Source organism: Spea bombifrons, chromosome 1 (genome assembly GCF_027358695.1).
Source record: "Spea bombifrons isolate aSpeBom1 chromosome 1, aSpeBom1.2.pri, whole genome shotgun sequence".
NCBI lineage: Eukaryota > Metazoa > Chordata > Amphibia > Anura > Pelobatidae > Spea > Spea bombifrons.
In genome coordinates this window covers 87,510,229-87,522,509 of record NC_071087.1, presented here as the reverse complement: position 1 = coordinate 87,522,509, position 12,281 = coordinate 87,510,229, and the positions used below count along the sequence as shown (strand labels likewise).

Genomic DNA, 12,281 nt, shown 5'->3' with positions numbered 1-12,281 from the left:
AGCAGGCATGGAGGGCTTTATCTCTGCCCTGCAGAGTAACTTGTATAGAGCTGATTTATTGTCTTATTGCTCACTTCATTTCTGACATTTTGTAAACAGATGTCACCAGCCCTTAACCCAGTGGGCTGCCTGCCTGGTCACAACAGGGGCAAACCAAATCAGACAATTGTTATTGGTTTACAGAGTTCACGGTGTCATTTTTTCATCTTCTACAGTAATATGGACATGGAGCAGATGTGGAGCAGTGGGGGATCAGTTGCTTTCAGACTTTTTCGTAAGAGGACAACTGATGGAAAGATGAGGCAGCAGATGATTGCTGATCTGTAGTTACAGAATAAACACACTAGCTTGTGTGAATAACTGACATTTTTTTTTCTTCTTTACTCACATTATATCTTATTACAAACATCATTGTTACTTATTACACAAAAAACCCAGCACAAATAGAATCTATTGGATGTTGCCAGAAAAATCTTTGTTATGTGTATCTTATTAAGAAACTACTAGGCCAATAATATAATATAGTGTTCAAGGCAATAGGACGCAGAGGTTAAAGTTATAGTCTAGTCCCCAAAACTGTATTTTTATTTTCAACTTTATTTTTAATCTATTTTGCATGTATTCCAATGCACTTTACTGCATGGATTTTGGCGCATGCGTTGTTTAGTAATTGGTGTTAGAAAATGAGACTTCTCATTCAAGTCTACCACTGGCTGAGTGAAAGAGTGCGTTGGTAGGCAACCTTCTTAAATGCTGAAGTCACTTAAGCAGCAGCCAATCACATATATGCTAACTAAACATTGTTCACATAGCAAATACGTGATTGGCTACCACAACGCCCATTGACTAGAATGAAAGTTCTACTGAGCAGGCACAAGAACCATATCGCAATATGCTCCCTATTTGCAACTTACATTCCCAGTAAAGCTTATTTTATTATCCTGTCCCTCAGTGTACAGGGTAGGGAAACAGGGCAATTGCTGGCCCCTGTTGGTTAATATTGGTCATGCACTCCATCACTTTACTTTTTTTTTAAAACAAATTATTTAAGTTTTCTAAAATTAGCTTTTTTTTGGTATGTCATTTTAATGATGGGTATTTATGCTAGTGTATTTATATTTCTTTTATGAGAGTTTTATGAGATTTGAAGATCTGAAACAAAAAGATCCTTAACGTATTAACAAATGGAGATCAATTCCACTGAATGTATTAATTTCCCAGCTGATATTACGATTTGTGCATTAACTTACAATGCCTATCTACTTTTTCATTTATTTTATTTTATAGAGGACCTCATATCGGTAACAAAATGATATCGCTCACACTTGAAATGTTTCCTGGCACGGTTTAAGCTGATTATTTAACCAGGATAACAAAATCACTGGTCCAAGTCGTATTTAGAAATACTCCTAGGGTAGGAGTTATTAATGCTAAGTGTTAGAAAAATGATTGACACGGGAATCCTGTTCATTGTTTATCAATTCTTTCGAGACACGGAATAAACTTTTTAACACTTACAAGAATTCAAAAATAATCTTTTAAATAATTGGGTTAAGGAATGCAGCAATTTGCAAGCAATAATATAGTAAATAATTATACTTTTATTAGCTCTTTCAGATAAGAAAATAATTCCTTGAAGAAAACATAAAATGTGAAACATTAAAGAAAATTTTTGATTGCCTATATTCACAAATTCTCGAAATATTATAAAGATACTTTATTACAATCCGGTCTCAGTTTTCAATCAGAAATACAAAGAAAACTATGAATGTTATTTTGTTAGAATAAAATATTTTCTTGGAAGGAAAGCATTTTTTTTGCTTTAAGGAAAATACTTACAGCATACTTTTTGTCCTGGAATCCCTGGATTATCATGTAATGACCTTGGCTTTGTATTTTACAATAGAATTTCCAGTTACATTAAAATCTGCCTATTTAAACTATAAAGCAGGACATTTTCACCAAGATGTGAATAATTCCACCATAACAATTAGATTCAAATAAATGCTATTTATAAGCAACGGCAATCCTCCCTCTAAGGGAGGCTTAAGTAGGCACACATCATTATAAATTAGAATTTATATATAAAAAGCTCAGTTAATATTCATTTCGACTCCAAGCATCTACCGAGGATCAGTACTAAATTATAGGAAGTACAGAGTTGGACAAATAATATAAAACGTAATCAACTTGTATTTGTTTTTGTTAGTTGTCAAAGTATAGGAATAAAATGCAACACATAAAGGATAAGGGGGTCTATATTAGGATCAACAGAAATATAATCATATTCAAAAAACTTAGACCCAGAGTCTCCTGGTTAAAGTCCTTAATTTTTCTTAGGAAAGCAGTATTTGGTTTGGTAGTCAACCCAGAGAAGTTCCCAGGCATGGTTATATTTAATAATATTAAGCTTTCAAGTCAATTGTGTTGAAGTTTTAAAAAGTATCTGGTTATAAACTCTTGCCAAGAAACAAAATGTAACGGTGATACTTTATTATTATCATTTGTAATTATTGCTATTTATTTTGGTAGCTGTCTGTATTATTTGCCTCTATACATAGCCCAATCCTGCCCAGAAGAACTCCAGTGTTATCAATACGAATTATGCATATCATGCAGTACATATGTACACTATATGGATAAAAGTATTGACATACCTGACCATTACACCAACAGGGACTTTTATGACATCACACTCTATTTACATAGACATTTATATGCAGGTGCGGTCCTTTGCAGCTATAAATGCTTACACTCTTCTGGGAAGGCTTCCCATAAGATTTTGTGGTTGGATGAGTTTGGTGTGGAAGAACTTGACTGGCCCACACAAAGCCCTAACCTCAACCCCATCAAATATCTTTGGGATGAACTGGAATGGAGATTGCGAGCCAGGCATTCTTGTCCCACATAAGTGCCTTTCCTTACAGAAACATTCCAAAATCTTATGGAAAGCCTTCCCCTGAAGCTGCAAAATGGGGGCCCAAATACATATTAATATCTATGTATTTAGAATGCGATATCATAAAAGTCCATGTTGGTATACTGGTCAGGTGTCCCAATACTTTTGTCCATATAGAGTAGGACTATATATCTGAAACTAGTATTTGACACTGCCAACTTTTACTATAGAATAACATAACAAATTATTCTGGAAAATATGTAGTGAGAGTTAAAAATAGTTTAATAACTGACTGTATATGATGGGACATATAATGTCCATTCTTTGAAAAGCAAACATGTGCTATTGAAATAAAAACAGGATAGCAAGCAGTGACATATCAATTATAAGTGGTAAGGGTAAAATAGAAAACAAACAATGTGCTCCAGATCTTCCCATATGATTCCCAGTCTCGCTCCATCCATGCCATTTGCTCTTATCTTGTCTCTATAAGAGTGCTAATGCGCACAAGCGCGAAACAGCTTTCCGTGGAATTGGCAAGAAAACTGCCATTAAATGATAAACTGATCATGAAAGGGATCAGCTGTGAAAGAATGAAGTTTGTCAATAGCGGATTTGTGGAAAATGCCCCGTCTTGTCCATTTCTCTATACTTTGTTGGTCCTATCTTGGCCTAAACGATGCATTTCTTTTTAATCCCCCGTGAGTCCAATATGTATTGAGAAATCAAGATCAGCAGGTGGACTGATTAAAATTTAATTCTTCTGTTGATCTATGTATTTATTGGGAGGTACACAAATTGTGTTTCTTGCACCTTACTGTTAATATTCAAATGGTTCAGACTGCCTGCTAAGATATCATTCTATATCTATGTGGATGGAGCTTACATTACATATAAATAATATAGAAATGTCATTTAATGTCATGTTCACGGCTGTCTCCAATATTCCTTGGACCCTAGGCTCCCTCATGGCATGGACGGATGGACCAGGCTTGTTTGCTTGATGTTGGTGTTAAAAAAATAATTAAGTCCTGTGGTGGGATTGCTGGTCGTTGCTTTCCCATCTATGGTTCCGCTGATGTTTTGATGCGTGGGATCAGTTGAGAAAGATGAGAGGCGATGTCTAACTTTTTATATAAGCTAATCATGCTGTATTGAGAAACAGGAAAAACATTACTGGACTAAAGATCTTTATATTCCAAATTATACTAAATCTTCTTTTCCTATAACACCACCCGTAAGTGAGATGGACTGTCTTCCATAATCTATGTGAGGGTAAAGAAGTGGTAGACAATAAAATACATTGTTGGACTCTTTTCTCAGTGTGAAAGGATAGAATCCTTTTCTATCCTATCTAAACATGCCCTTTTTGAGGTTTGTGTTTTTTAGCCTTGAAAATTGTAAATCTGATAAATAATATACAACGATAATCTTAAAACACAGTAATCACAATTGCAAAGACCTACTATTCAATATTTATGTTATTCCTCCAGATACAATAGACAGGCAGAACAACGTCCTTTCTGTACATACCACAGACACAGTTGTCAAGACTGTTCTGTCATATTTTAGAGTGTTAGAAATTTGCCAATTTTAGCGGGGTCTTCCTTTCCTTTTCTTTCTAAAAGGCAAAATTGTTACGTAATTTGCTATGTCCTGTTTACCCATTGTACAGCGCAGCTAAATATTACCGCTCTATATAAATCAATAAATAATATTTTATATGCAAAAACCCTATTTTCCTGCAAGGGCCTAGAGGTACTGGGTATGTGCTTTGTATGGATAATCACAAAATGATGCAACATTCCAAACAATGGAACAAAATGCTTCTAAGGAGATGATGGGACCTTCCCTTATTATAAGTTGAAGGGGTAACACAGAAGTCTTAAAAGTCCAACCTCAAGTCACTTTATCTATTGAAGCCTGTAACTCCCGGGATCCGCGGTCTTACCAACCTAAATCTACAGCAGCTTGTGTGACATAAGCCATTTGTACTTTTTCCCATGTCCCCATACTATCTGTAATTTAACCTGGCACTTTTTGTGTAGCATCCTTGAAATATCTTGGAAAACAACACCGTTCAATCCACACGCTCTTAATCCTTAAACGCTTTTACTCATATAAGATATAGGTTCTCCTTTAGGCTTTGGTTGGCTCATCCAGATACGGTTTCCACGATTAATATGCAAATGGTAATTAATACTACATTAAATGCATCTGCTTCAAAAACCCATACAGAGGAATGAAGCATCTCCACACCCTCTAGAAATACTTCCATCATTTAGAACGCATTATGGCTCATGCTGAGGATCCGCTTAGACGCACAAATTTAACATAAATAACTAAAACTAGAGCTGATTCTCTAGGGACGTAAGAAGCATATATTCTTTAATAAACTAATCTTGAGAAAATATAAAATGCCAGCATTAAGTCAATAGTGCATTGACGAACAAAATAATTAAAGATGAATGTACGACAATATGTTCTGTGTTTAAGATATGCTACCCAAAGACTACCATTTCAGCGATATATATATATAATTTCTACTAAATGAGCAGTAGGGATGCCTGACTGTCATCATAGAGTAAGCCAGGCACTTTACGCTGCCCATAGTACAGGGCAAACGATATTCCCAGAGTGGATTTTGTTTTTGAGATAGAGAAAAGGGATATGAATGGAATTATTAGAACACAAACGAAAAGAAAAAGAAAAAAAAAAAAAAAAAGATTGTGGAAATGGAAGAGGCAGGCAAAATAAGCTTCTGCAGGCATTTGCAATTTAATTGATATTTGGCTGCAGGAAGCCAATCAGTATGAGTAAATTGACGTTATAAGATAAAAATAATCGCTTAATGGGATACCTTCCCCCATGGCTGATACAGCCCAAATAAATGTAGCCCGGCACACAGGAGCAGCATGATGGCTGTTACTGTGTACGGCATGCTGCTGCCTCAGTGGTGGGGATCTTCTCGTGCTGTACTTTGTTTTTATGGCATGTGTCTCCGCTCCCTGAGAGAAGGCAATGAGCGGTTTCACATTGATTGCCATTCCAGCCAACGGCGGCCGAGAGAGAGCGCGTAATTAATGACTCTATTTGTTGGAGCACTGCTGAGAACAATCGAGTTTGTTATGGTTACAACGGATGCCAGCTTTCTCAGAAACTCCGGGGAGGTGTAAGAGCGCGGAGTCCAGCAGCCAGAAACTGGGCACTGGACCAGATGATCCAAGTGTAGAGAGAGGGAGTCAGGGGGAAGTGCCGCAGATAATTGGTACGTGACTCTTTCACTGCCAGTGATGTAAGCGAGTCACTCGTATTTACATGTGTTTAAATATACACATTTTTAACGGAGGAAAAAAAAAAATCTGTATTTAAAAAGAACAATCCGGTTACTGTTTTATCTCCGTGACATTAATTCCAATCTTTCCCTTAAACAGCATGAATGTTTGCAGCAATTCTCTGCTTCTCAGCCTGTATATAGTTACTTTATGTATTGTAAACTTACCGACTTACCTTAATGAACGTACCTGGCATTCAGTAATACACCACTACTTTTAATACAAAACCACATATAGCAGACATTATCAGCAGTGGTGCATTCTGCCTGACCAAGGCCTATGTTGGTCAGAGTGCAGCTGTCCCTCTGCTGGGGCTCAATTGACTGATTGGCATGGACTCCATATATTCTGGTTGCTCAGCAGAAAGGATGGAGGCCACATAATTAAGTAACAGGCCCAAGCCTAAATACACCACTGCCTACATGCACATACATAAATATTTGGATACCACACAGAACAGTGTAAATTGAACCTAGTAAAGTATTTATTCTTACTTATTTCTCTAACATATCAACCTGATAAATTCTATAGAATGATCTATCTATCTATCTGTCCAACTATCTATCTATCTATCTATCTATCTATCTATCTATCTATCTATCTATCTATCTATCTATCGATCTACAGTATTTACCTTCTAATAAATGGCATAAAATTCTAGAAATATAATAACACAAACACTCATTTGTTCAACAATACCAACAGGACATTTTATTTCAATGATTTTGTTTTTAATTTGCCTATTGAAAGAATGCTAAGCAATCCACGGACAGACAAGGCATTATAGCACAAAGATAGTGATCTGTGTGCTTCTCAGAAGAAGCCAGCCGGTCTGAGTATATCTAACAGGTTAAGCCTCAAAATGAAGAAGCAATAAACTAGTGAAATGGTACTATCACCAAAACATGATTGATCAATTGAATTCTATCAGAGACACTGGGCAGTGAGATTAACTCAGGCCTGATAGGTTCAATGAGTTAAAGCATGATTTTCATTTCAGCTTCATTTCACCAGTCTTTGCTTGTGAAATTGGTCAATCAATAGAGGTTGAAGATCATATATATCGTTGACCATCTTACGGGGAATATAATCTAGTGCATTCTACTTCTGGCTTTGGCTGCTTTCGAAGGATAATGGAGAAAAGACTGAGACTCTATCAGCTCCTTTGAAATGCTGTGTTATGGCCTCAAAATGAAACATATTTTTGGATCTTTGATGATGTATCTTTTTTTTCCCTCTCTGTTTCTTCTCTCTTTGATCTGCTACAAAATCTTACTTATCTCAGAGAAAGAAAGTAATTTATTTTGAAAATATTTCTGACACTGTGATGTTTGATGGCTTAACTGTTTCAATACTTTATTGGAAAACTGGCTATTTTTATATTACAATTTAAGCAGTAACAAAAAATCATAGAATCTTCTTTTTTGTAATAGAAAAGTACATTCAAATATTACTCCAGTAGTTTTTTCTATAAAATAAAATACTAGCCAAGTTTTCAGACATTGATGAGAAAGATAAAAGCATCCTTTATGGAAATAGCAAGAAATCTTAATCACGTGGCTAAATCCGTGGTGGCTGTTAGGTATCTTGAAACTTGATACGCAACCACATTCTAGACTGAGAACTCTTCTATTGCCTAAAATACTAGTCATGTGTACTATTTAAGAATATGTACTACTTAAGCAAGCTACCATCAACCTCTGGAACAAATACCATAAAACTGGAGGAAAACACAAAAACAAAGCTGTGGCCTCGGATATTCACTCAAATAAAACACCATTGGGTTATTTCAGCACAAAGCCCTAACAGCTGTATAGACTAAAGTGAAACTTCGTTCCATTGAGTTTAGTTAGTACAAAGATCCTGAGACAAGTCAATGTGGATTCACTGAATTATTTTACCCAAGTAGGGATAGAGGGCCGTGCTTTACCCATATTTTAGCACACTAACAAATCATAAAATCCAGGTTTTATGGACTAAACCCATAAATATTAGTGAGAGGTCACATCTGGCTTCAGCACACTTATTAAGAAAAGGAGCCATCCTAACAGTTAACATCATACTGACATCTGAAAAGCCCTTTGAACAGGAGGTGCAACCATAGTGATTAATAGCCATGGTGCAATGACTTTTTGGTCATGGATGTTACAGGTATGCAGAATCCACAGCATTCTTCACCATATCTATAATACAACATTAAAAAATCCAAGTTCCTAACTTGGTGCCCTCAGCAACTTTGAGTTTTATCCAGTATGAAATGTTGTAAGGGCTTTATATTCCAATAATAATATATAAAATATAACATCTATCTATCTATCTATCTATCTATCTATCTATCTATCTATCTATCTATCTATCTATCTATCTATGTATCTATCTATCTATGTATCTATCTATCTGCCTTTCTCTCCATCTATGAAAGCCTTATAGTGAGCAAAGTTTAAATTGTATTTTATCTCATGGTGGAACAACTAAAATATACACATAAACCAAGCTGCAATTATCATCATGATGAAAGACTCATTTTACAATAGGACACGGATGTGGTTAAAGCAAATTACTCCTATTAAATAGGACCTCGTTCCTAAATACCCTTTTTGCTCTTAGCAATAATTCATTTCTTTTATAAGGTTTCAAACGACATAGGTGGCATCCATCTTAATTAGCTGGTACATTCCTGAGAAGTAAAGCAATTACCCAGGGCTCAGAGTAATATGATTGGACACTATTGGTATTAGATTCTCTCAACATGTGATGTGTCCCTAGGATGATTTAACGTTTATATGTATGTTGCAGTGAGTTAACAGCGTGCTAAATACCAATTTAGGCCTCTGTCTAGATTGCGGCCTAAGAAGTCAGTGTCTGCGAGAGTCACCAAAAACCTAATCATACATAATTAGACAATGTTATTGTCTGTCAGTATTATAAAAATTGATTTTAACTTGTTGACCCTGAGCTCTGCTACAAGAACAAGATTTTAACTTTCATTTAAGTGTCAAACATTAACCTTTTCTTATATACCTAGTTGTCTGTCCTGGTCTCTCGTTTTCTATGTATTCTTCCATGTGAAGTCTTTAGTTCCCTTTTATTGAACCTATGTAGAAAAATAGATAAAGTTATAAACGCTTTCTGGACATCAAATGTCTCTTCTTCAGATGGAAGCAGAGAAGAACAAGATGGAAAAGAAGAGAACTCATTTCCTGAAAGCACATTTTCAACTTTACATATTTTGCTATGTTGGTCCATGAAAAAGTATCAACTTCAACTTAACACTCCTTTTTCTCTTGGGCTAATACAGCTATATACATATTCCTTGTAAAATGTTGTATTTTTCACCTGAAAGTAATTCTTTCCTTCTATGAATCCCACCATCCAGTTTTACTCTACTCTGTTAAGTCCTTCTCTGTATCCCTCGGACCACTGTTTTGCTCTTCTCTATAATTCGGTTAATCCTGGACAATCTGCTATTTCTTTATGCCTTTACTTTATTGACAAGGTGGTAGATAAGTGAAACAGCCACCCAGTACTCAGTATAAATGATAGATGTTAACACAATAATGGAATTTAAACATGCATACGATAGGTATATGTCTCAAGACCAAGGCCTGGTTAGGGCTTGAGCCTTTAAAGCTAGAAGAATCGGACAGGCTAGATGAGCTGAATGGTTGCTATCAGTATCTACCATCAAATTCAATATTTCTATGTTTCTCTCAAGCATAACCTACCTGTTTTCTTCCTTAGTCCATCTTGCCTTTCTTTTCTGTCCTTGCCTCGCTTCTACTCCTGATGTAAATCATATTTAAATCCATTCAGGCAAGTTTTAAAAGTAGATCTGCTGTGTTTCCCAGATCCCGCATTTTACATTTCTATGTGCTAAATAGTGTTTGTGAATTACAATGAACCATATGTTTAATTCTATATTCTAAATGATGATTGCGCATTAATATAAGCAATAATGTATTTATTAGAAACCCTTTCTAATGTGTATATCATGGGACCAGCCATCTTAATTTCCCATTTTCAGGATCTGCATGGTCATCCCTCTTCATTAATTTCACTCTCTCCCCAATGTTAAGTTCCTGATTGATGTTGATTGGCTCATGCAGCCTTTTTAAGGGTGGGTGAGAAATTCAGGATACTTCATTAGATAATGCTGGACACAGACCTAAAGATCCATGAGTTGACCTTTCAAACTAAGTATCTCCAAAACAACTGAATTTGCTAATAAAGAAAAAACACAAGCTATAGAGTTTTAATATGATTTATATGATTTAACTTATTGTAAAAGATGAGACAGATGCTCTCCCTGCTGTCTGATCACACATATAACAATCAGCAATGCAAGTCTATGGAGCCCTGCTAGCTGATCACAGTGTGATCAGTGTAGGGGAGATTGGAGAGAAGAGAGTGAGAAATGTTTCTCCCTCCTCCCACAAATGAAAAAAAATTAAAAAAGAAAATACATTTATTTTTTTTTCTACTGAAATCTAAATAAACTGAAAATAAACAATACAGTGAGCTCAGTGATGTCATTTTTACATCACTGGCATACATAACATGTATCTGTCTTGCACTAAGTGTGCCAAAAAAACAATAAACATATATAAAAACACCCTTACATCCAATTGCCCTTGTACTACATGTAAAAATTATAACCCCCTCACCATTCACTAACATTCCCAACCCCTTAAGCCAGAAATATTAAAACTACTACCCTGTAGGGTACTATCTAAGGGAAGAATGTGGCCCTCTAAAACTTAAAAAAATATGTATGTGGGATATGTTTGTAATCAGTTGCCGAACATAGACTGGGTCATTGTTTATCAGTGGCACCTGATGTGTAAAAGAAATTCTAAGCAATATCACAACAAAATGTAGGTTTCTTACATACTAGAACTCACAATGATTATTTTTGTTATTTTTGCATGTTTCTATGGTTTTCAAATAAAGTTGTACAAATTTGTACATATCAGACTTTTGATTTGTATGCCACATGACTAGCCTGCTATGCAGCCACATGTCCATAATGGTATGATTTCCATAGGCAATTGATAAACAAATATGGAAAAAATGATGATCTCTTTAAATGCGTCTCATACGCCAAATTTTATTCTTATTATTTATTGTTTTATACAGCGCTCTCATATTCCGCAGCGCTGTTTTCTCATCTGTAATTATATTCTGTAAACATTAGACTCTATTGAAAATATGCAGAAAATGTTCAGATTCATACATCGGATTTAGGAAATCTAGGTACAGTTTAGGAATGCCTTACTGAAACAGATGCTCATTTGGTGTAGTAATATCTTTCTCCATATGTGTGTAAATCCACGGCTAGAAAACCAAGCACACAAAGCAGAATACACAGAGGAAAGTACTAATTACAAGATTAATTCCACTAATTGCAAATTATCTGTGGCACTTTAGACAGTCCTGTTTTTTAGTTCTCTTGGCTCAACAACTGGAATGTTACGAAACTATGGATAATTCCCATTTGAACACTAATTATTTTAACCATATGCAATGTGAGATCTGCGTGTCCTGAATATTTAGAGATTGAGAAGGCACCAGAACCATTTTCTTTCTTTTTTAACTGTCATTTCGTTTTGATTGGCTTTTAACATTGTTGAAATTTGTTACACCAAATACATAAGCATGATAATCCTCAAACTGTGTAAAAATCAAATTAACATGTGGTAAAATCAGACTATTACCTGTGACCGCCTAACACATTTTAGAATTAACTGGCTCAGATTACTTGGGCATTGTACCACTTGGGAGGTGGTACAAGGGTACTCACCGCCTCCATTTAACATGTATTTACATAGGAAGCACAAACCATAGATCAGAGTTGGGCCAGTAAGTAACTTAATTTAGTCAGCATGAGTAAGTGCTAAGGGGTTGTGGGGTATGATGACGGTGCTGGGGGCATAACGTGATTGGTCATAGAGCATTTAGGATTAGGATTTAATGTAATAAAATGTTGGCACAGCACCCCACAAATATGTACCACATGATAATGGCAGTAGGGTTGTGTCCAATTATTT

At 35.6% G+C, this 12,281-nt stretch overlaps 1 protein-coding gene across 1 annotated transcript in view; it reads left to right on the top strand.

Annotated features, from left to right (window-relative positions):
* PAX5 (paired box 5) overlaps window positions 1–12,281 on the top strand; it is a 90,109-nt gene that overhangs the window by 27,131 nt on the left and 50,697 nt on the right. The gene's annotated exons all lie outside the window — the stretch shown is intronic.